This window comes from Phyllobates terribilis, unplaced genomic scaffold, assembly GCF_046119375.1.
Source record: "Phyllobates terribilis strain yellow unplaced genomic scaffold, ASM4611937v1 Scaffold_12__6_contigs__length_324123572, whole genome shotgun sequence".
Lineage (NCBI taxonomy): Eukaryota > Metazoa > Chordata > Amphibia > Anura > Dendrobatidae > Phyllobates > Phyllobates terribilis.
In genome coordinates, this window is record NW_027362772.1 from 40621149 (window position 1) to 40646253 (window position 25105).

The window sequence follows — 25105 nt, forward strand, 5'->3', positions numbered from 1 at the left end:
ATACGAGTACGCTGGATCCTCCGTGGCCTGGAAATAGAAAGGACATGTTGGAGAGTTACACTTGTTGGCCAACTTGCCGGAGTGGGGACCCATGGCATGCTGCAACAAGCTGAATTATTTTAGAAATAAAATGCCTTTCTAATGGAATGAGTATAAAGAGTTAATAAAGCTGTGACCGATCCTCACCCATCCAGTTGTAAGAGTTACATTATTGTATTGTCCATGAAAGGGGGGCGGTAGGGGGGCTGAGCGTCTGGGTTTGGTTGGGGGTCCCCACAGTCTGCCTAGGCTAGATTCATTTAAAAATTCTTATTAGATACACAGGCGGTGCAGCTTGCTACGCAGCTGGGCTACTACGCCCAAAGTATTGCCTAGGCTAGATGCAGTTAAAAATTCTACGCTGACTAGCAGACCCTGAAGATTTGGAGCAGACCTCTCAGTAAACAGCTCTTCAGACTCAACCATCTGTGTTACCCCAAGCCATAGTGTATGTAGTTTCTTACAGTTAAAAGAGGGGGGTGCGACCCAACCCACCTGGAATTGATAATGCCAACGTCACGTACGACACAGCAAGGGGACTCCCAAAATTGTGGCACAGACACCACTTAACACTAGAACGCATACCTGTGGCCTTGCAGGCCCGCCCAGTTAATTGTTTTCTATTTTCTGCAAGATTACTTTAGTTAGAATTTTGAAACTCTAGGTATTCTTCATGTATATAGTTGTTTGTCATTTGAGTTTGAGTTATTCCATGTTATTTGCACACGGGCCTAAAGGGCCCCAGGTATGTGAAAGTGTAGATTTTTATGGTCATGCGTTCTAGTGTTAAGTGGCATCAATTGCCCCACTGTTGCTTAAAATGGTTGGTGATGTGATTTTACCAAATCCCCAAGCTTTTAGTCTCCCAAGGATGACACAGGGGTAGAAATGTCCTTGCGAATCCATGATTTGATCATCTTTATGAACGTGAGTCTGTCTACATTCTCAGTGGACAGCCGCGTGCCCTTATCTGTCAGCACACCACCAGCAGCGCTGAACACATGTTCAGAGAGAACGCTGGCTGCTTGGCATGACAAGATCTCCAAGGTGTGAGTGGCGAACTCCGGCGATTATTCCAGATTGGAATACCAAAATGAGCAAGGGTCCAGTGAGACAGTCATGGCTTCAATGTTCACTTGGAGATTCTCCTGTACCATCCTCTCTAGGCATTGACTATGTGTCAGACTTCTTGTCTCCTGTGGCCTTGCAAAGGATGGTCTAAAGTGGTGAAACGATTCCACAAAATTGCTGTTACCAGCAGATACTGTGTTACTGTTACTGTTTGAGTGATGAAGACTCGACAGTCCCACCGTTGGCAAGTTAGAACTGTGAGATTCACTACGTGCACCACTGGTGTTTTGTGGAAAAGCACATGTAAGATTCTGCAACAGCGTCTGCAGATACTCCTGCATTCATCAATACCTTTTTATGGCAGGAATTATTTCGGCAAATATACTTTTGTACCGGGGATCTAAGAGTGTGGCAACCCAGTAGTCGGGATTACTTCGAATTCTGACAATCCGGGGGTCATGTTGCAGGTAGTGCAGCAAGAAGGCACTCATGTGTCTTGCGCATCCAGAAGTACCAAGTCCTTGTTGTGTTGGTAGCAAGGTAAGAATCATGCTTCCTTCCTCTGCCCTCTCTCTCCAACCTCGCACAACAGAAATGTGATCAAGGTCTCCCTCATCTGATGAGTCTTCCAAGCCCATCGCCAGTTCGTCCTCCACTTCTTCCTCGGCTCCTGCACCTTCCTCAACAGTTTGGCTGCTACCATGCGCCCTGGTTAATCCCTCTCCCCCACCCTCCCATGCCTGCCGCCTTGGTGCTGCCAACCGTCTGGACCTTGGAGATGTTATCCCTTCCGCATACGACTCCTCCTCTACTTCCTCCACCTCCTCTTGTCCCACCACCTGACTCTGAATTCTGTTTAATGTGTGCTCCAGCATGTAAATCACCGGAATAGTCATGCTGATAATGGCATCGTCGTCAGCACTAAACATCTTCGTCGCCATTTCAAAACTGTGCAGAAGGGTGTGTGGCGCCCCTGAGGGTTCAGTCGCCACAGAGTTACTGCATCTCACCCAGAGGTGTGGTATCTCACCCTCAGGTAAGGAAGGCGTATGGCTCGGGACCCTGACTCCTGCATCCAACACATACCCGCAGTGGGGGTAGGGCGAGATTGCTCCTAAGGGAGAGCACAGTACCAGGTCCCTAGCTGGTTTGAGGGTCCTATGTAGTGGGTGCTTAGGGGAGCAGCTTAGGGAAGCACATGACAAGGAGAGTATAAATAGGAAGCCATCTTAGAAAGAGCAAGCCAGACAGAGGAGGAAAAGTGACAGGAGCAGAGACTAGGCATGAGCTCTGCTCCGGAGGCGGGCCTAGCCTGGGAGGCCCAGGACTGAAGGAGAGAAGAGAGGAGTGGGAGCTGGAAGGCTCCAGGAACCGAAGGGACCCTACGGCTACGGGCCGTGCAGAAGGCCACCCGTACTCCCGCTGCTACCAGGAGGTAGAGGGGTCAGGCCAGATAAGGGGAACCGGTCCCTCAACTAGCGGAGAAACAGCAAGGCTCAACTAGAAACCGGAGGCTGCTGCATTTCATGTACTGCAGGCCAAAGTCCACACCAGTCTCACTAAGAAGGTAGCCACATAGGACCCAGGGGACGGAACACACGTCACCCGCCAAGGCCCGAGGATACCGGTAGAAGTGTCACTGGGTGTGAGGTGCAGGGAGAAGGCCAGAGAAAGGACACACAGAAGGGGGTCCTGCTAAGTACTCCGGAGATATCTGGGGGTGGACTGAGCCCCTCACTGAGTATGCACAGCACGACGGGGGAGATTGCTCTGGTACCTGTAATCTGGACTACAACAACTGTGAGTAATATCTTGAGACGGCATCACACGGACTCTGTGTTCATTACTGACTCCCTGCACTACAACCACCATCATCCACCCACACTGCTCTGAAGCTACACTCTTCCTGTGGTGAGTAATAATACCGTTGCTGCAAAACCACCAGCTTCAGAGGACTGTTCCGCAGCGACAGCCCCTTTGGCCGCACTCCACAGGTGGCGTAGTCAGACATTATAAAATCCATATATACAAATTACCATTGGATTGACCGCCCTGGGTCACGGACTGGGTCACCACCACCACAGTGACTACAACCCCCAGCGTCTACCGGCCCGGCTCGGGGTACCCCATGGCCCAGGGGGCGCGTCAACTTCATAGGTCCCTGATCTGAGACCACTCCTGCAGCGTGATTTGCCCCACCTCTGGATCTTGTTGGCCCAGGCTATACGTCAGAACGTATTGCACCAGGGCTTGTCGGTGCTGCCACAGTCGCTGCAACATGTGCAGAGTTGAATTCCACCGTGTCGGCACATCGCATTTCAGCCGGTGAACTGGCAGTCACAACGACTTATGTAGAGATGTAAGTCGTTGAACTGCGGGATGGGAACGGCGGACGTGAGCACACAGCGACAGTGCCCTCTGCAGAAGGCCATCTAGTCCAGGATAGTGGGCTAAAAATTGCTGGACAACCAGGTTCAATGCGTGAGCCATACAAGGCACGTGTGTGACATTGCCCCGGCGAAGTGACGCACCCAGGTTTGCAGCATTGTCGCACATGGCCTTCCCTGGTTGCAGGTCCAGTGGAGACAACCTTTCATGAAACTGGGTCTCCAGAGCTGACCACAACTCCTCAGCTGTGTGACTCACATTTCCCAGACATTTCAAAGTAAACACTGATGCCGTTGAGCCCTGCTGCCAGCATAGTAAGGAGGTGTGCAGGATTCCTTCTGCGCAGTTAGAAAGCAGGTCGCATTACCAGACAGGCTTTGGGTGCAGGTGGAGGACCGAGAGGAGGTTGAGGAGGCAGAAGCAGTGGAGGAACTTCGAGATAAAGAGGATTGACGCACAACTCGTGGGGACGGTAAGACTTGGACAGCAGCCCCTTGTCCTGCTGTCACCATAGTTACCCAGTGCCCAGTCAGCGACATGTAACGCCCCTGTCCATGCCTTCTCGTCCAAGTGTCTGTGGTGAAGTGCACCCTGTCACACACAGAGTTTCTCAAAGAAGCGGTGATGTTGTGTGCGACATGCTAGTGGAGCGCAGGCACACCTTTCTTTGAGAAGTAGTGCCGACTGGGCATCTGGTACTGGGGCACTGTGACGGACATAAGGTCTTGAAAATCCTCTGTGTCCTCCAGATGGAAAGGCAGCATTTCTGTAGCCAACAGCTTGCAGATGGTGAAATTCAACCTCTTAGCTTTCTCATGGCTAGGAGGAAATGGTCTTTTACTTGTCCACATCTGAGGGACCGAGGGCTGGCTGTTGTGCTTAGACGGTGTTGAGTAGGGTGTCCCCGGCAAACTGCCGGTCTGTGAGGAAGATGCAGGCGGACATGTTAGGTTGCCTTGATCCAAAGGTGGTGCTCTTGATGTCGGAGAGCGCTCAACACTAGCAGGTGTTTCCACTTCCCAATGAACTGACGACCTGCCAATCACACTGGCTGTTGCGGGTAAAGAGGTGGCAGGTCTGCGTCCAAAAACATGTGTGACTGCTGTCCCCCCAGTCACAGAGGATGAATAGGCTGCGATGCACAAGATGGGGCAGACAGTGGTTGGCCCAGCCGGCTAGGCCGCATTGTAGCACAGTGAGCTTCCCACTGCAACTTATGCTTCATGTCCATGTGACGGTACATGCATGAAGTACTCAAACTATGGATTTTTTGGCCTCTACTTAGCTTTTGCTGACAAATATTACAGATAACACGAGTTGGGTCATCCTTACCGATCTGAATAAATGCCCAGGCTATGCAAGGCTTAGCACCCATGTGACCTGAAGAGCCACTACGACTTGTGGTCAGAGGCAGAGTTGTGGTTGAGAATGCAGTTGTTGACGTGCTTCCAGTACTCCGTCTCTGTTTAGGAAGGCGCAACCTAACCTCGTCGTCAATAGCATTTGTGATGCCCCGCTGCGCTTGGTATCACAGATCCTAGAAGAGTGCATTGATGGAATCCTCCACAAGAGGCCCCCATAAACATTCACACATCTCCACCTTCCACCTCAGACCAGCAGAGGGAGCCCGTTAGGGATATAAATAGGGAAGGTGGAGCTAGGCAGTTCAGTTCCTCTGAAGAGTTCCTGCAGTTGAGAAGCCTAAGAGAGGTCAGTCTGCAGTGGAGCTCAGTCTAGTCTAGAGTACGCAGTTAATAGTTCAGCAGTGGAGCACGAGGCTCCTGCTTGCTAGATTCAGGGAGCCCAGATAGAGCTTAAGGTGTGCCGGTGCCGTAAGATCAGTGAAGCGCGGCAAGCTGCCGTTAGTGTGTATAGCCTAGTGAGGGCGCGAGTAGGCCGAAGGCGAGTGGCGAGTTAGTACATAAGGGGCAGAGGAGCTTAACCAGCTCACCCCGAAGCATTTACCGGACACAGGATCCGAGCTTACCGGTATCTCTATGACCCAGTAAGGCATAACCGGAATCCCTGGAGAACTACAAGTCCCAGGATCGCTAAGGTGCTGATATGTAACAGAGCCAGGAGGTGCTTAGGCCCCGCATACTGGGAGCGTGAACTCCAAGAGAAGGCCCTACCACAAGGTCAGCCAGCGCAGGACAGAGACAAAGTTAGGCCTAGCTCCAGGCAGGTCAGAAACTTACTACGCAGAGGCAAGAAACAGAAGGCCCTACACCCGCTCATTGGGGAGGATCCTGATATGCACCCTTAACCCTACAGTGCTCCGGGATGTGCCTGAATTTCCACCAGTAAAAGGTACTGAAGTGACCACCGTGTCCATTCCCGTTCTTGCTCTGACCCAGCTGGGTCTTGCCTGTCCTGCATTCCCCCTGCATACGCTTTTCTGAGACCTAGGTCCACCTGTGGGGAGCTATACCATCGAGCTGCCTTATCACCGGCCTCAGTGGACTGCTGCAGCGCTGGTGCTTGTCACCAGATACCACAGGTGGCGTCATGAACTCTTATAAAATTAACAATAATCCACCCTTTTAAAGAGAGACCCCAGGGTACGGGCCAGGGAGCCGACCACCGCGACATCCCCAAGGCCAGGCAAATGCCCGGGTACCGAGTCATCCCCATCCCCAGGGCTAGTCACATCCTCCTCCACCTCCTCTGCTGACCTCATCGACTGGCTGACTGTGGGTTGACAGTAAGTGGGATCTCCAACCTCGTCATCATCACCCTGTGTGTTATCACACCCGTCGTCCTCAGAGCCAACCTCTTCCTGCCCTGACCAAAAAGTAAAGTTGTCGCTCCAATCAGGTATTTGAGTCTCATCATCGTCTTCATCATTGTCTCCACCAACAGGAGTTACAGTTTGGGAACAAGGGTCTACATTATGCTCAGAACCTTCTTCATCTGGTCCTGGATCCGACTTATAAAGATTCTGGGCATCAGATCAGATCATTTCCTCATCTGGATTAACAGAAGCTCTGGAGCAGACCTCCGTTTCCCAGGCTATAGTATGAGTAAACAGCTGTGCAGACTCAACCATCTGTGCTACCCCATACTCAGACGGGCAGCTGGAGACTTGGGAGCTGTGAGGAAGCAAGTGCGATTGGGGTGACACCTCTGAGAACTGGAGTATTTGTGATGTTGAAATTGAGGTGATGGAGAGCCCACTTGAAGGAGCACTTGATATCCATTGAAGCACCTGCTGTTTTTGTGCCTCAATTAGAATTTGTAGCGATGGGCGTGTTCGTAAGAATGGGATCGTATCACATTGTCCACGAAAAGAAGTCGACATCTTAGTTTGGCTGGAAGATGGTCTTTCTTCTGCAGATGTTACTCCCTCCCCACCGTGGGGGGCCTCGACCCACCGGCGTACAGGCACCAGAATTGGGATAGGGGGGCTGGCCGTCAGGGTCCATCGCGGCTCTGGCACAAACCCGGCGACACAGAGGTGGCACGGGCAGGAACGGACTGGCCGTGTCGGCGTCTCACTTTTTGGATTTTAGAAGGGCATGACATGCCTATATCTGTGTCTCCCCCTCCTTTTACTCCTCCACCTCTTTTCTTTTCGCATGACTATATGTACTTGTCACTTTTCCATGTGTTAGTTGTGTCTTCTGAGCAGTTTGTCAGCTTTTGGACACCTTTGAAGGTGTTTTCTATGTGTTTCTATGTGTTTTTGTTTGCCTGCCATTGGTTTTAACGGTGTTCGAAGGTGTTCGACGAACAGTTCGACGAACAGTTCGGCGAACACACGGGTGTTCGACGAACCGAACCGAACTCGAACACTACGGGGGTGGCTCAACACTACTATTCAGCGGTTCCTGGGCTTCGCCAACTACTACCGCCTCTTCATACCGCACTTCTCTTCCCGGAATGTCCCAATCTCTGCGCTCACCCGTAAAGGCACTAATCCCAGAGAATGGCTGCCCGAAGCAGAGGAAGCCTTTCTCTCCTTAAAACAGGCTTTCTCTTCCGCCCCGGTGCTGCATCGCCCGGACGGCAACAAGCAGTTCTTCCTGGAAGTTGACGCCTCCTCCTCTGGAGCCGTAGCGGTACATACCCAAAAATCGTCTTCCGGGAGAATGGTAACCTGCGGCTTCTTCTCCAAACTCTTCTCCTCTCCTGAACGCAACTATTCTATAGGAGACCGAGAGTTATTGGCCATTAAGCTGGCATTGGAGGAGTGGCGTTACCTGCTCTAGGGGGCTCTTCACCCGGAAATAATTTACACTGACCACAAGAACTTGGCTTACCTCCAGAGTGCCCAGAGACTTAACCCGCGCCAAGCCCGGTGGTCCTTGTTTTTTGCTCGCTTTGATTTTGTTCTTCATTTTCGCCCGGCTGACAAAAACATCAAAGCGGATGCCTTGTCCCGATCCTTTCTGGTGTCTGATCTCGAGGAGGAACCCAAACACATCATCGATCCCGCCAGAGTAATACAGGTGGCCCCCTTGAGTCTAAATCGTCTCCCTCCCGGTAAGACGTTCGTAACGGTACCAGATCGGGAGAAGATCCTACACTGGGGTCACTCGTCTAAACTAGCTGGCCACGCCGGTCAGAAAAAGACCCTCCAGCATATTACCCGGCACTACTGGTGGCCTACCCTGCACAAGGACGTAATAGACTTTGTTTCTGCCTGTGTGTCCTGCGCCCGCAACAAGGTTCCGAGACACCTGCCAGCCGGTCGCCTCCTTCTGCTTCCTGTACCTGCTGCCCCCTGGCAGCATATAGCTATGGACTTCATAACAGATCTCCCTGTCTCTGCCGGTTGTACAGTCATTTAGGTGGTCACTGACCGCTTTTCCAAAATGGCTCATTTCATTCCCCTGCCAGGCCTCCCGTCTGCACCAGAGCTGGCTAAAAACTTTATCCGCCACATCTTCCGTCTTCATGGCCTGCCCCTCCACATCGTGTCGGATCGTGGGGTTCAGTTCACCTTACGCTTCTGGAGAGCCACATGTAAACTGCTAGACGTCACCCTGGACTTCTCCTCCGCTTACCATCCACAGTCCAATGGTCAAGTGAAGCGGATCAATCAGATCCTGACCAGTTACCTCTGGCACTTCGTTAATGCCCACCATTCAGACTGGGTGGATCTTCTGACATGGGCCGAATTCTCTTACAACAATCACGAGAGCGAATCTTCCTCCAAATCCCCGTTTTTTGTAGTCTTCGGTCAGCATCCTCGGATCCCATTTCCCTTCTCCACCTCGGTGGATAATCTGGCTGCGGAATCTCTCGTTAGCGAATTTTCCTCCATTTGGGAGAGTACCCGATCAGCACTCCTTCAGTCGTCCGAGCGAATGAAAAAACACGCTGACAAAATACGCCTGGATCCTCCACAATTCCGTCCTGGAGATAAAGTCTGGCTCTCGTCCAAGTATGTCCGGCTCAAGGTTCCTTCCTACAAGTTAGGGCCTCGGTTCATCGGCCCACTGGAGGTTATCAATCAGATCAACCCGGTGGCCTATAAATTGAAACTCCCGGCCAACTTACGGATCCCTAACTCCTTCCATGTATCTCTCCTCAAACCCGTGGTATTTAACTCTTTTTCCAAGTCTACAGGTACGCCTCCTGCTCCGGTTTCCGCTGAAAACGAGTTTGAGGTAGAGAACATTCTGGCCACCAAAAGGGTAAGAGGAAAGACCTTTTATCTAGTAGATTGGAAGGGGTTTGGTCCTGAGGAGAGAACTTGGGAGCCCCGGGAGAACATCCATGCCCCTCTCATCCTTGCTAAATTTCTGTCTGGCCTAAAAAAGGGGGGGACATAAAGGGGGGGTACTGTAGCATCGGCGTCCCTGCCTCCTGCTAGGCAGGGACGATGTTCCCCTCACCTCTCCGCTCTGTGCCCGGCGTCTTCCTCCCACTCTGCTGGCAGTGCGCGCTCCTTCCCTGCCACGGTGCTTAGGGCGCGCGCGCGCTCCCCCTTTCTTGAAGGGGCCGCGCGCGCCGTCCTAAGGAGTCCCCGGCCAATGGCCGGAGGACTTCACCATATATAAGGCACCTCCTCCAAAATGGAGGTGCCCGAGCAATGTTGTAGCACAGTTCATCACTCTGCTTCAGCCCTCAGGTCCAGTTTCCAGTTACCTGCCAGTTACCTGCCAGTTTCCTGTCTGATACCTGCCTGTCTCGTGTCTACCTACTACTATTCCTGCAGTCCGACAGTCTGCCTACCAGCCCTGCCAGTCTGTCTATGGAGCGCACATCTGCTACCTGCCTGCTAGCCTACCTGGAGGCTCCGACGTAACGTGCTGTGACCACCTGCCTGTCCAGAGACTCTTGCCCTCTCTCCTGGGAGCACTCACCTGCAACCTGTCTGCTAGCCTACCTAGAGGCTCCGCCATCACGTGCTGTGACCACCTGCCTGTCCAGAGACTCTTGCCCGCTCACCTGGGAGCACTCACCTGCTCTCTGTCTGCTAGCCTACCTGGAGGCTCCGCCGTCACGTGCTGTGACCACCTGCCTGTCCAGAGACTCTTGCCCGCTCACCTGGGAGCGCTCATCTGCTACCTGCCTTTTAGCCTACCTGGAGGCTCTGCCGTCATGTGCTGTGACCACCTGCCTGTCCAGAGACTCTTGCTCGCTCACCTGGGAGCGTCCACCCTCTACCAGCCTGCTAGCCTACCTGGAGGCTCTGCTGTCACTTGCCGTGATCACCCTCCTGTCAAGAGACTGTCCCGGTCACTTGCTGTGACTTCCTGCCCGTTTACCCAGAGACTGTCCCAGTCACTTGCCGTGACCACCTGACCGTTTACCCAGAGACTGTCCCGGTCACTTGCCGTGACCACCTGCCCGTTTACCCAGAAACTGTCCCTGTCGCTTGCTGTGACTACCAGCCCGTCTTCCCTGGGCGCCACCCGCTTCTTTACAAGGACCGCCCCCTTGTATAGTTGCTCAGAGGTTCCGCCTCCCAGACCCGTTACATATTGTCTCCCTGACTGGTCAGACACAAATATATCTGTTTAAAAGAGTCTGGTGTAGGCGAGAGAAATAGAACTGTGGCTTTACAGATCCACGGGTTAAATCTCTGTATTATCCTGCTTTTGGCATTTTTTGCCGTAAAAAATAACTAAAATAGTTTCTCCCTGACTGATATGACACCAATATATCTGTTTAAAAGAGTCTGGTGTAGGCCATAGAAATAGAATTGTGGTTTTGCAGTTCCATCGGTCAAATCTCTGTATTATCCTGCTTTTGACATTTTTTCCCTAAAAAAACTGTAATAGTGTCTCCCTGAATGGTCTGTCACCAATGTATCTGTTTAAAAGAGTCTGGTGTATACCAGATAAATAGAGCTGTGGTTTTGCAGATCCAAGTCTATGTATTATCCTGCTTTTGGCATTTTTTGCCGTAAAAAAACCCTGTAATAGCGTCTCCTGACTGGTCAAACACCAATATGTCTAATTAAAAGAGTCTGGTGTAGGCCAGGGAAATAGAACTGTGGTTTTGCTTTTCCACGGGTTGAATCTCTGTATTATCCTGGTTTGGGCATTTTTTGCCGTAAAAAAAAACTGTAATAGTGTCTGCATAAATAGACAGACACCAATATATCTGTTTAAAAGAGTCTGGTGTAGACCAGAGAAATAGATCTGTGGTTTTGCAGTTCCACAGGTCAAATCTCTGTCTTATCCTGCTTTTACCATTTTTTGCCTTAAAAAAAAACTGTAATAGTGTCTCACTGACTGGTCAGACACCAATATATCTGTTTAAAAGAGTCTGGTGTAGGCCAGAGAAATAGATTTGTGGTTTTCCAGTTCAACGGGTCAAATCTCTGTATTATTCTGCATATGTCATTTTTTGTCGTAAACAAAAACTGTAATAGTGTCTCCATGACTGGTCAGACTTCAAAATATCTGTTTAAAAGTGTCTGGTGTAGGCCAGAGATATAGAAATGTTTTTCTGCAGTTCCACACATCAAATCTATGTATTATCCTGCTTTTGGCATTTTTTTCCGTAAAAAAAAAACTAAAATTGTGTCTCCCTGACTGATCAGACACCAATATATCTGTTTAAAAGAGTCTGGTGTATACCAGATGAATAGAACTGTGGTTTTGCAGATCCACGTGTCAAGTCTATGTATTATCCTGATTTTGGCATTTTTTACCGTAAAAAAAACTGTAAAAGCGTCTCCTGACTAGTCAAACACCAATATGTCTAATTAAAAGAGTCTGGTGTAGGCCAGAGAAATAGAACTGTGGTTTTGCAGTTCCACGGGTCAAATCTCTCTATTATCCTGGTTTTGGCATTTTTTTCCATAAAAAAACTGAAATAGTGTCTCCATAAATGGTCAGACACCAATATATCTGTTTAAAAGAGTCTGGTGTAGGCCAGAGAAATAGAACTGTGGTTTTGCAGTTCCACAGGTTAAATCTCTGTATTATCCTGCTTTTAGCATTTTTTGCCATAAAAAAACTGAAATAGTGTCTCCATAAATGGTCAGACACCAATATATCTGTTTAAAGGAGTCTGGTGTAGGCCAGAGAAATAGAACTATGGTTTTGCAGTTCCACAGGTCAAATCTCTGTATTATCCTGCTTTTGGCATTTTTTGCCATAAAAAACCCTTTAATAGTGTCTCCCTGACTAGTCAGACACCAATATATCTGTTTAAAAGAGTCTGATATAGGCCAGAGAAATAGAACTGTGGTTTTGCAGTTCCACGGGTCTATTCTCTGTAGGATCCTGCTTTTGGCATTTTTTGCCATTAAAAAAAACTGTAATAGTGTCTCCCTGACAGGTGAGACACCAATATATCTGTTTAAAAGAGTATGGTGTAGGCAAGAGAAACATAACTGTGGTTTTGCAGTTCCAAGGTTCAAATCTCTGTATTTTACTGCTTTTGGCATTTTTTGCCATGAAAAAAAAACTGTAATAGTGTCTCCCTGACTGGTCAGACACCAATATATCAAATTAAAAGAGTCTGGCGTAGGCCAGAGATATAGAACTGTGGTTTTGCAGTTCCACGGGTTAAATCTCTGTTGTATCCTGCTTTTGGCATTTTTTGCCGTAAAAAAACTGTAATAGTGTGTACCTGACTGGTCAGACACCAATATATCTAATTAAAAGTGTCTGGTGTAGGCCAGAGAAATAGAACTGTGGTTTTGCGGTTCCACGTGTCAAATCTCTGTATTATCCTGCTTTTGGCATTTTTTGCCATAAATAAAGCTGTAGTATTGTCTCCCTGACTGGTGAGACACCAATATATCTGTTTTAAAGAGTCTGGTGTAGGCCAGAGAAATAGAACTGTGGTTTTGCAGTTCCACGTGTCAAATCTCTGTATTATCCTGCTTTTGGCATTTTTTGCCGTAAAAAAACTGTAATAGTGTGTACCTGACTGGTCAGACACCAATATATCTAATTAAAAGTGTCTGGTGTAGGCCAGAGATATAGAAATGTTTTTCTGCAGTTCCACGCATCAAATCTATGTATTATCCTGCTTTTGGCATTTTTTTCCGTAAAAAAAAAACTAAAATTGTGTCTCCCTGACTGATCAGACACCAATATATCTGTTTAAAAGAGTCTGGTGTATACCAGATGAATAGAACTGTGGTTTTGCAGATCCACGTGTCAAGTCTATGTATTATCCTGCTTTTTGGCATTTTTTACCGTAAAAAAAACTGTAAAAGCGTCTCCTGACTAGTCAAACACCAATATGTCTAATTAAAAGAGTCTGGTGTAGGCCAGAGAAATAGAACTGTGGTTTTGCAGTTCCCCGGGTCAAATCTCTGTAGTATCCTGCTTTTGGCATCTTTTGCTGTAAAAAATACCTGGAATAGTGTCTCCCTGACTGGTCAGACACTAATATATCTGTTTAAAAGAGTCTGGTGTAGGCCAGAGTAATAGAACAGTGGTTCTGCAGTTCCATGGGTCAAATCTCTGTATTATCTTGCTTTTGGCATTTTTAGCCTTAAAAATATCTGTATTAGTGTTTCCATGACATGTCACACACCGTTATATCTAATTAACAGTGTCTGGTGAAGGCCAGAGAAATAGAACTGTGGTTTTGTGGTTCCACGCGTCAAATCTCTGCATTATCCTGCTTTTGGCACTTTTTGCCTTAAAGAAACTGTAATTGTGTCTCCCTGAATGGTCTGTCACCAATGTATCTGTTTAAAAGAGTCTGGTGTAGGCCAGAGAAATAGAACTGTGGTTTTGCAGTTCCACGGGTCTAATCTCTGTATTATCCTGCTTTTGGCATTTTTTGACGCAAAAAAATTGTAATAGTGTCTCCCTGAATGGTGTGTCACCAATGTATCTGTTTAAAAGAGTCTGGTGTAAGCCAGAGGAATAGATCTGTGGTTTCGCAGTTCCACAGGTCAAATCTAAGTATTATCCTGCTTTTAGCATTTTTTGTCATAAAAAAAAACGTAATAGTGTATCCCTGACTGGTCAGACACTTATATGTCTGTTTTAAAGGATCTGGTGTAGTCCAGAGAAATAGAACTGTTGTTTTGCAGTTCCACGGGTAAAATCTCTGTATTTTCCTGCTTTGGGCATTTTTTGCCGTAAAAAAAACCTGGAATAGTGTCCACCTGACTGGTCAGACACTTATATGTCTGTTTAAAAGGATCTGGTGTAGGCCAGAGATATAGGAATGTTTTTCTGCAGCTCCACCTGTCAAATCTCTGTAGTATCCTGCTTTTGGCATTTTTTGTAGTAAAAAAAAACTGTAATAGTGTCTCCCTGACTGGTCAGACTTTAATATACCTATTTAAAAGTGTCTGGTGTAGGCCAGAGATATAGAAATAATTTTTGCAGTTCCATGGGTCAAATCTCTGTATTATCCTGCTTTTAGAATTTTTTGCCATAAAAAGAACCTGGAATAGTGTCTCCCTGACTGGTCAGACACCAATATATCTGATTAAATGAGTCTGGTGTAGTCCAGAGAAGTAGATCTGTGGTTTTGCAGTTCCACCGGTGAAATCTCTCTATTATCCTGCTTTTGGCATTTTTTACCGTAAAAAAAAAAATTGTAATAGTCTCTCCCTGACTGGCCAGACACCAATATATCTGATTAAATGAGTCTGGTGTAGTCCAGAGAAATAGATCTGTGGTTTTGCAGTTCCACCGGTCAAATCTCTCTATTATCCTGCTTTTGGCATTTTTTGCCGTAAAAAACCTGCAATAGTGTGTACCTGACTGATCCGACACCAATATAGCTAATTAATTGAGTCTGGTGTAGGCCAGAGAATTAGAACTGTGGTTTTGTAGTTCCACGGTTCAAATCTCTGCATTATCCTGCTTTTGACATTTTATGATGTAAAAATTTTTTTATTAGTGTCTCCCTGACTGGTCAGACACAAATATATCTGTTTTAAAGAGTCTGGTGTAGGACTGAGATATAGAAATGTTTTTCTGCAGTTCCACCGGTCAAATATCTGTATTATCCTGCTTTTGGCATCTTTTGCCGTAAAAAAAAACCTGAAATAGTGTCTCCCTGACTAGTCAGACACCAATATATTTAATTAAAAGAATCTGGTGTATGCCAGAGAAATAGAACTGTGAGTTTGCGCTTCCACGGGTAAATCTCTGTATTATCCTGCTTTTGGCATTTTTTGCCATAAAAAAAAACTAAAATAGTGTCTTCCTGACTGATCAGACACCAATATATCTGTTTAAAATAGTCTGGTGTAGGCCAGAGAATTAGAACTGTGGTTTTGCAGTTCCACGGGTCTAATCTCTGTATTATCCTTCTTTTGGCATTTTTAGCTGTAAAAAAACTGTAATAGTGTCTCCCTGACTGATCAGACTTCAATATATCTGTTTAAAAGTGTCTGGTGTAGGCCAGAGATATAGAAATGATTTTTGCAGTTCCACGGGTCAAATCTCTGTATTATCCTGCTTTTGGCATTTTTTGCCGTAAAAAAAACCTGGAATAGTGTCTCCTTGACTGGTCAGACACTTTTATGTCTGTTTAAAAGAGTCTGATGAAGGCCAGAGAAATAGAACTGTGGTTTTGCAGTTCCATGGGTCAAATCTCTGTAGTATCCTGCTTTTGGCATTTTTTGCTGTTAAAAGAAACTGTAATAGTGCCTCCCTAAATGGTCAGACACCAATATATCTGTTTAAAAGAGTCTGGTGTAAGCCAGAGAAATAGAACTGTGGTTCTGCAGTTCCACGGGTCAAAGCTCTGTATTATCCTGCTTTTGGCATTTTTTGTCATAAAAAAAAACTGTAATAGTGTCTTCCTGACTGGTGAGACTTCAATATATCTGTTTAAAAGCGTCTGGTGTTGGCAAGAGATAAAGAAATTTTTTCTGCAGTTCCACGTGTCAAATCTCGGTATTATCCTGCTTTTGGCATTTTTTGCCCTAAAAAAAACTGTAATAGTGTCTCCCTGACTGGTCAGACACCAATATATCAAATTAAAAGAGTCTGGTGTAGGACAGAGAAATAGAACTGTGGTTTTTCAGTTCCATGGGTCAATTCTCTGTATTATTCTGCTTTTGGCATTTTTTGCCATAAAAAAATTCTGTAATAGTGTCTCCATTACTGGTCAAACACCAATATATCTGATTAAAAGAGTCTGGTGTATGCCAGAAAAATAGAACTTTGATTTTGCAGTTTCATGTGTCAAATCTCTGTATTATCCTGCTTTTGGCATTTTTTGTCGTAAAAAAAAAACTAAAATAGTGTCTCCCTGACTGGTCAAACACCAATATATCTGTTTAAAAGAGTTTGGTGTAGGCCATAGAAATAGAATTGTGGTTTTGCAGTTCCATCGGTCAAATCTCTGTATTATCCTGGTTTTGGCATTTTTTGCCGTAAAAAAAAACTGTAATAGTGTCTCCATAAATGGTTAGACACCAATATATCTGTTTAAAAGAGTTTGGTGTAGGCCATAGAAATAGAATTGTGGTTTTGCAGTTCTATCGGTCAAATCTCTGTATTATCCTGGTTTTGGCATTTTTTGCCGTAAAAAAAAACTGTAATAGTGTCTCCATAAATGGTTAGACACCAATATATCTGTTTAAAAGAGTCTGGTATAGGCCAGAGAAATAGAAGTGTGGTTTTGCAGTTCCACAGGTCAAATCTCTGTATTAACCTGCTTTTATCATTTTTTGACGTAAAAAAAACTGTAATAGTGGCTCACTGACTGGTCAGACACCGATATATATGTTTAAAAGACACTGGTGTAGGCCAGAGAAATAGATTTGTGGTTTTGCTGTTCCACGGGTCAAATCTCTGTATTATCCTGCTTTTTTCATTTTTTGTAGTAAACAAAAACTGTAACAGTGTCTCCCTGACTGGTCAGACTTCAAAATATCTGTTAAAAAGGGTCTGGTGTAGGCCAGAGATATAGAAATGTATTTCTGCAGTTCCACCTATCAAATCTCTGTATTATCCTGCTTTTGTCATTTTTTGACATAAAAAATACCTGAAATAGTGTCTCCCTGACAGGTTAGACACTAACATATTGTTTAAAAGAGTCTGATGTAGGCCAGGGAAAAAGAACTGTGGTTTTGCAGTTCCACGGGTCGAAACTCTGTATTATCCTGCTTTTGGCATTTTTTGTCGTAAAAAAAATGTAATAGTGTCTCCCTGACCGGTCCGACTTCAATATGTCTGTTTAAAAGCGTCTTTTGCAGGCTAGAGATAAAGAAATGTTTTTTTGCAGTTCCACGGGTCAAATCTCTGTATTATCCTGCTTTTGGCATTTTTTGCCGTAAAAAAAACCTGGAATAGTGTCTCCCAAACTGGTCAGACAACAATATATCTGTTTAAAAGAGTTTGGTGTAGGCCAGAGTAATAGAAATGTGGTTTTGCAGTTCCATGGGTCAAATCTCTGTATTCTCTTGCTTTTGGCATTTTTGCCATAAAAAAAACTATAATAGTGTCTCCCTGACAGGTCAGACACCGTTATATCTAATTAAAAGAGTCTGGTGTAGGCCAGAGAAATATAACTGTGGTTTTGTGGTTCCACAGGTCAAATCTCTGTATTATCCTGCTTTTGGCATTTTTTTGCCATAATAAAACTGTAATAGTGTGTACCTGACTGGTCAGACGCCAATATATCTGTTTAAAAGAGTCTGGTATATGAAAGATAAATTGAACTGTGGTTTTGCAGTTCCACGGGTCAAATCTCTGTATTATCCTGCTTTTGCCATTTTTTGCCATAAAAAAACTGTAAAAGTGTATACCTGACTGGTCAGACATCAATATATCTAATTAAAAGAATCTTGAGTAGGCCAGAGAAATAGAACTGTGGTTTTGCAGTTACACGGGTCAAATCTCTGTATTATCCTGCTTTTGCCATTTTTTGCCGTAAAAAAAAAAATTGTAATAGTCTCTCCCTGACTGGTCAGACACCAATATATCTAATTAAATGAGTCTGGTATAGGCCAGAGAAATAGAACTGTGGTTTTGCGGTTCCACGGGTAAATCTCTGTATTATCCTGCTTTTGGCATTTTTTTTCGCAAGAAAAACCTATAATAGTGTCTCACTAAATGGTCAGACACCAATATATCTGTTTAAAAGAGTCTGGTGTAGGCCAGAGTAATAGAACTGTGGTTTTACAGTTCCATGGTCCAAATCTCTGTATTATTCTTCTTTTGGCATTTTTTGCAATAAAAAAAATCTGTAATAGTATCTCCCAGACGGGTGAGGCACCAATATATCTGTTTAAAAGATTCTGGTGTATGCCAGATAAATATAACTGTGGTTTTGCAGTACCACGTGTTAAATCTCTGTATTATCTTGCTTTTGGCATTTTTTGCCATAAAAAAACTGCAATAGTGTCTCCCTGACTGGTCTGTCACCAATGTATCAGTTTAAAGAGTCTGGTGTATACCAGATAAACAGAACTGTGGTTTTGCAGTTCCACGTGTTAAATCTCTGTATTATCCTGCTTTTGGCAGTTTTTGCCGTAAAAAAAACTGTAATAGCATCTCCTGACTGATCAGACACCAATATATCTAATTAAAAGGGTTTGGTGTAGGCCAGAGAGATAGAACTGTGGTTTTGCAGTTCCACAGGTCAAATCTCTGTATTATCCAGCTTTTGCCATTTTTTGCCATAAAAAAAACTGTAATAGTGTGTACCTTACTGGTCAAAAAGCAATATATCTAAATAAAAGAATCTGGTGTAATCCAGAGAAATAGAACTGTGGTTTTACAGTTCCACGGGTCAAATCTCTGTATTATTCTGCTTTTAGCATTTTTTGCCGCAAAAAAAAATTTGTAATAGTCTCTCCCTCACTGGTCAGACACCAATATATCTAATTAAATGAGTCTGCTGTAGGCCAGAGAAATAGAACTGTGGTTTTGCGGTTCCACGGGTAAATCTCTGTATTATACTGCTTTTGGCATTTTTTTTCATTAAAAAAAAATATAATAGTGTCTTCCTGACTAGTCAGACACCAATATATCTGTTTAAAAGAGTCTGGTGTAGGCCAGAGAAATAAAACTGTGGTTTCACAGTTCCACGGGTCAAATCTCTGTATTATCCTGCTTTTGGCATTTTTTGCAGTAAAAAAAATATAAAATAGTTTCTCCCTGACTGATCAGACACCAATATATCTGTTTAAAAGAGTCTGGTGTAGGCCAGAGAACTAGAACTATGGTTTTGCAGTTCCACGGGTCTAATCTCTGTATTATCCTGCTTTTGGCATTTTTAGCCTTAAAAAAACCTGGAATAGTGTCTCCCTGACTGGTCAGAAACTAAAATATCTGTTTAAAAGATTCTGGTGTATGCCAGATAAGTAGAACTGTAGTTTTGCAGTTCCACGTGTCAAATCTCTGTATTATCCTGCATTTGGCATTTTTTGCCTTAAAAAAACTGTAATAGTGTGTACCTGACTGGTCAGAAACCAATATATCTAATTAAAAGAATCTGTTGTAGGCCAGAGAAATAGAACTGTGGTTTTGCAGTTCCACAGGTCAAATCTCTGTATTATTCTGCTTTTTGCATTTTTTGCCGTAAAAAAAGATTGTAATAGTCTCTCCCTGACTGATCAGACACCAATATATCTGTTTAACCCCTTATCAACATCTGACGTACTAATACGCGTCTGTGCCCTGGGACTTAAGAGCCAGACCCGTATTAGTACGTCATGGCGATCGCGCGCGCACACAGGCTGTGCTGGCGCGATCGCCGCCGGGTGTCAGCTGATAGTATCGGGTGTCAGCTGTGACAATGTGCAGTGAGCGGTCCTGCACCGCTCCCAGCACATTAACCCCCGTGATGCTGCGATCGAAGTCGATCGAAGTCGATCGCAGCATTGCGGGGGCAAGGGGAGGTGATCGCAGATACTCACCTCCTCTTCCGGCTTCCAGCGCTGTCTGCAAAGGCTTCCCGGGTGTTGCCATGACGACCCGATGTCGTCATGACAACATCTGGGTCACCAGACAGCAGGAAGATTGTTTGGACATGCGCAGTGCATCTCCAAACAATCTTCTCCCTTTCCAGCGCTGACAGCCTGCATGGCACAGGGATGGTGCTGCATTCCTGTGCCATGCAGGCGATCAGAATAAAAAAAGTGAAAGTCCCACAGTGGGACAAAGTAAAAAAGTATATAAACTTTCAGAAAGTGGAAAAAAAAAAAATGCAAAAATATATAAAAAAAAGAAATAAAATAATCCACCAAAAATAAAAATATAATGTACCCATCAATAAATATTATTATAAAAAAAAAAAAAAAAAAACAATAAAAGTACACATATTTGGTATCGCCGCGTCCGGAACAACCAGACCTATAAAACTGTCCCACTAGTTAACCCCTTCAGTGAACACGGTAAAAAAAAAAAAAAAAAAAAAACGAAGCAAAAAACAATGCTTTATCACCATACCGCCAAACAAAAAATGGACTAACACGCGATCAAAAAGACAGATATAAATAAAAATGGTACCGCTGGAAACGTAATCTCGTCCCGCAAAAAACAAGCTGACATACAGCTCCATAAGCAGAAAAATAAAAAAGTTATAGCTCTCAGAATAAGGCTATGCTAAAAAATATTTTTTTCTATAAAATTGCTTTTATTATGTAAAAGTGCAAAACATAGAAAAACTATATAAATGTGGTACCGCTGTAAACGTACTGACCCGAAGAATAAAGCTGCCTTATCAATTTTACCACACGCGGAACAGAATAAAAAACAACAAAAAAACCAGTTCCTGAATTGTTGGTTTTTGTTTATTCTGCCTCCCAAAAATCAGAATAGAAAGCGATCAAAAAATGTCACGTGCCTGAAAATGGCACCAATAACAACGTCCACTCATCCCGCAAAAAACGAGCCGTCACATGACTGTCTGCCAAAATCTGGAAAAATTATAGCTCTCAAAATATGGCGATGCAAAAACTAGATTTACAACAAATGCGTCTTTTTGTGTGTGATAGCTGTCAGTCATAAAATCCCCATATGATTCTGGTATTGCTGTAATCTCACCGACCCGAAGAATAAAGTTGTCTAATCACTTATAACGCATGAGGAACGGCGTCAAAAATAAACTCTTGGGTTAGGATTGCGCTAGGGTTAGGGCTGGGTTTGGGGTTGGGGTTGTGCTAGGGTTAGGGTTGTGCTAGGGTTATGGTTGTGCTAGGGTTATGGTTGTGCTAGGGTTAGGGTTGTGCTACTGTTAGGGTTGTGCTACGGTTAGGGCTGGGGTTGGGGTTAGGGTTGGGGTTAGGGTTGTGATGGGCTTGGGATTTTTTTCAAAAGTAAGAAAAAAAGATGACGATATGGCGACTAGTGTTGAGCGCAAGTGCTCGCTACTTGAGTTTGCATCGGGTGCTCTGGTATGCATTGAGTATCGTTGGTATTTGAGTGACATGCTCGAGTCTCTGCCCCATATGCTTCGCGGCCAAAAAAACTTTACGGGGATTGACTGCCATGCACGAGCGATCCCCGCATGTTTTTTTTTGGGTGTCTAATAACCGTGAAACATGCGGAGCAGGGACTCGAGCATGTCACTCGAGCACACGGTGTACATGGTGTATACCTGAGTACCCGATGCAAACTCAAGTAGCGAGCACTTGCGCTCAAGAATGACAACTTATTCAATATGATGACCTAATGTAAACAAATTCTGTGCCGTACCTCTGGGTTCAAAATGTTCACTATACACCTTAATAAAATCCTTGAGGGGTATAGTTTACAAAATGGAGTCACTTGTGGGGGAGCTCCACTGTTTAGGCACATCAAGGGCTCTCCATACGCGACATGGTGTCCGCTAACAAACTGAATGGAAAATTGGCTCAAATTGTTAGCGGACGCCATGTTGCGTTTGGAGAGCCCATGCGCGCCCAAACATTAGAGCTCCCCCACAAGTGACCCCATTTTGGAAACTAGACCCCCCAAGGCACCTATTTAGATGCATAGTGAGCACTTGGAACCCCCAGGTGCTTCACAAATTGATTCATAAAAATGAAAAAGTGTTTTTTTTTCACTTTTTCATTTTTATGAATCAATTTGTGAAGCAATTGGGGGTTACAAGTGCTCACTATGCATCTAGATAGGTGCATTTGGGAGGCTAGTTTCCAAAATGGGGTCACTTGTGGGGGAGCTCCAATGTTTGGACACACAGGGGCTCTCCAAACGCAACATGGTGTCCGCTAACAATTTGAGCCGACAATTTGTTAGCGGATACCATGTTGCATTTGGAGAGTCCCTGTGTGCCCAAACATTGGAGCTCCCCCACAAGTGACCCCATTTTGGAAACTAGACCCCCCAAGGCACCTATCTAGATGCATAGTGAGCACTTGGAACCCCTCGGTGCTTCACAAATTGATTCATAAAAATGAAAAAGTGTTTTTTTTTCACTTTTTCATTTTTACGAATCAATTTGTGAAGCACCTAGGGGGTTCCAAGTGCTCACTATGCATCTAGCTAGGTGCCTTGGGGGGTCTAGTTTCCAAAATGGGGTCACTTTTGGGGGAGCTCTAATGTTTGGGCACACAGGGGCTCTCCAAACACAACATGGCATCCGCTAATTTTTCAAGCAAATTTTACAATCAAAAAGTCAAATGGTGCTCCTTCCCTTCCGAGCCCTGCCGTGCGCCCAAACAGTGTTTTTTCCCCACATTTTGGGTATCTGCGTGCCCAGGGGAAATTGCACAACATATTTTGAGGTCCATTTTTTCTTGTTTCCCCTGTGAAAATAAAAAAAAATTGGGTCTAAAATAACATTTTTGTGAAAAAAGTTAAATGTTCATTTTTTTCTTCTACATTCAAAAAATTCCTGTGAAGCACCTGAAGGGTTTACAAAGTTCTTGAATGTGGTTTTGAGCACCTTGAGGGGTTCAGTTTTTAGAATGGAGTCACTTTTGGGAATTTTCGGTCATAAAGACCTCTCAAAGTGACTTCAAATGTGATGTGGTCCCTAAAAAAAATGGTTTTGTAAATTTTGTTCGAAAAATAAGAAATCGCTGGTCAAATTTTAACCCTTATAGCTCCCTAACAAAAAAAAATTTTGGTTCCAAAATTGTGCTGATGTAAAGTAGACATGTGGGAAATGTTATTTATTAACTCTTTTATGTGACATATCTCTCTGATTTAAGGGCATAAAAATTCAAATTTTGAAAATTGCAAAATTTTCAAAATTTTCGCCAAATTTCCATTTTTTTCACAAATAAACGCAAGTGATATCGAAGAAATTTTACCACAATCATGAAGAACAATATGTCACGAAAAAACAATCTCAGAAACAGGGGGATCCGTTGAAGCGTTCCAGAGAAAGTACCTCATAAAGGGACAGTGGTCAGAATTGTAAAAATTGGCCAGGTCATTAACGTGCAAACCACCCTCGGGGCTTAGGGGGTTAAAAGAGTCTGGTGTATGCCAGAGAAATAGAAGTGTTGTTTTGCAGTTCCATGGGTTTAATCTCTGTATTATCCTGCTTTTGGCATTTTAAGCCGTAAAAAACTGTAATAGCGTCTCCTGACGGGTCAGACACCAATATATCTAATTAAAAGGGTTTGGTGTAGGCCAGAAAAAAAGAACTGTGGTTTTGCAGTTCCACAGGTCAAATCTCTGTATTATCCTGCTTTTAGCATTTTTTGCCATAAAAAACTGTAATAGTGTCTAACTGACTGGTCAGACACCAATATATCTGTTTAAAATAGTCTGGTGTATGCCAGAGAAATAGATCTGTGGTTTTGCAGTTCCACGGGTCAAATCTCTGTAGTATCCTGCTTTTGGCATTGTTTGTCGTAAAAAAACTGTAATAGTGTCTCCCTGACAGGTCAGACTTCGAAATATCTGTTTAAAAGGGTCTGGTGTAGGCCAGAGAAATAGATCTGTGGTTTTGCAGTTCCACGGGTCAAATCTCTGTAGTATCCTGCTTTTGTCATTGCTTGCCCTAAAAAACAAGTGTAATAGTGTCTCCCTGACTGGTCAGACACCAATATATCTTAATGAAAGAGTCTGGTGTAGGCCAGAGAAATAGAACTGAGGTTTTGCGGTGCCACGGGTCAAATCTCGGTATTATCCTGCTTTTGGCATTTTTTGCCATAAAAAAACTGTAGTAGTTGTCTCTCCTTGACTGTTCAGACACCAATATATCTGTTTAAAAGAGTCTAGTGTATGCAAGATAAATATTACTGTGGTTTTTCAGTTCCACAGGACAAATCTCTGTATTATCCTGCTTTTGGCATTTTTTTGCCATAAAAAAAACCTGTAATAGTGTCTCCCTGACTGGACTGACACCAATATATCTAATTGAAAGTATCTGGTGTAGGCCAGAGAAATAGAACTGTGGTTTTTCAGTTCCAAAGCTTAAATCTCTGCATTATATTGCTTTTGGCATTTTTTGCCGTAAAAAAAAACTGTAATAGTATCTCCCTGAATGGTCAGACACCAATATATCTAATTAAAGGAGTCTGGTGTAGGCCAGAGAGATAGAACTGTGGTATTGCAGTTCCACGGGTCAAATCTCTGCATTATCCTGCTTTTGGCATTTTTTGCCGTAAAAAAAAACTGTAATAGTGTCTCCCGGACTGGTCAGACACCAATATATCTAATTAAAAGAGCATGGTGTAGGCCAGAGAAATAGAACTGTGGTTTTGCAGTTCCCCAGGTCAAATCTCTGTATTATCCTGCTTTTGGCATTTTTTGCCATAAAAAAAGCTGTGATAGTGTCTCACTAACTGGTCAGACACCAATATATCTGTTTAAAAGAGTCTGGTGTAGGTCAGAGAAATAGACTTGTGGTTTGGCGGTTCCACTGGTCAAATCTCTGTATTATCCTGCTTTTGGATTTTTTGCCATAAAAAAAACCTGTTATAGTGTCTCTCTGACTGGTCAGACACCAATATATCCATTTAAAAGAGTCTTGTGTAGGCCAGAGAAATAGAACTGGTTTTTTTACAGTTCCACGGGTCAAATCTCTGTATTATCCTGCTTTTGGCATTTTTTGCCATAAAAAAAACTGTTATAGTGTCTCTCTGACTGGTCAGACACCAATATATCTGTTTAAAAGAGTCTGGTGTAGGCCAGAGAAATAGAACTGTAGTTTTGCAGTTCCACGGGTCAAATCTCTGTATTATCCGGCTTTTGGAATTTTTTGCTGTAAAAAAAAAACGATAATAGTTTCTCCATGACTGGTCAGACACCAATATATCTGTTTAAAAAAGTCTGGTGTAGGCCAGAGAAATACAACTGTG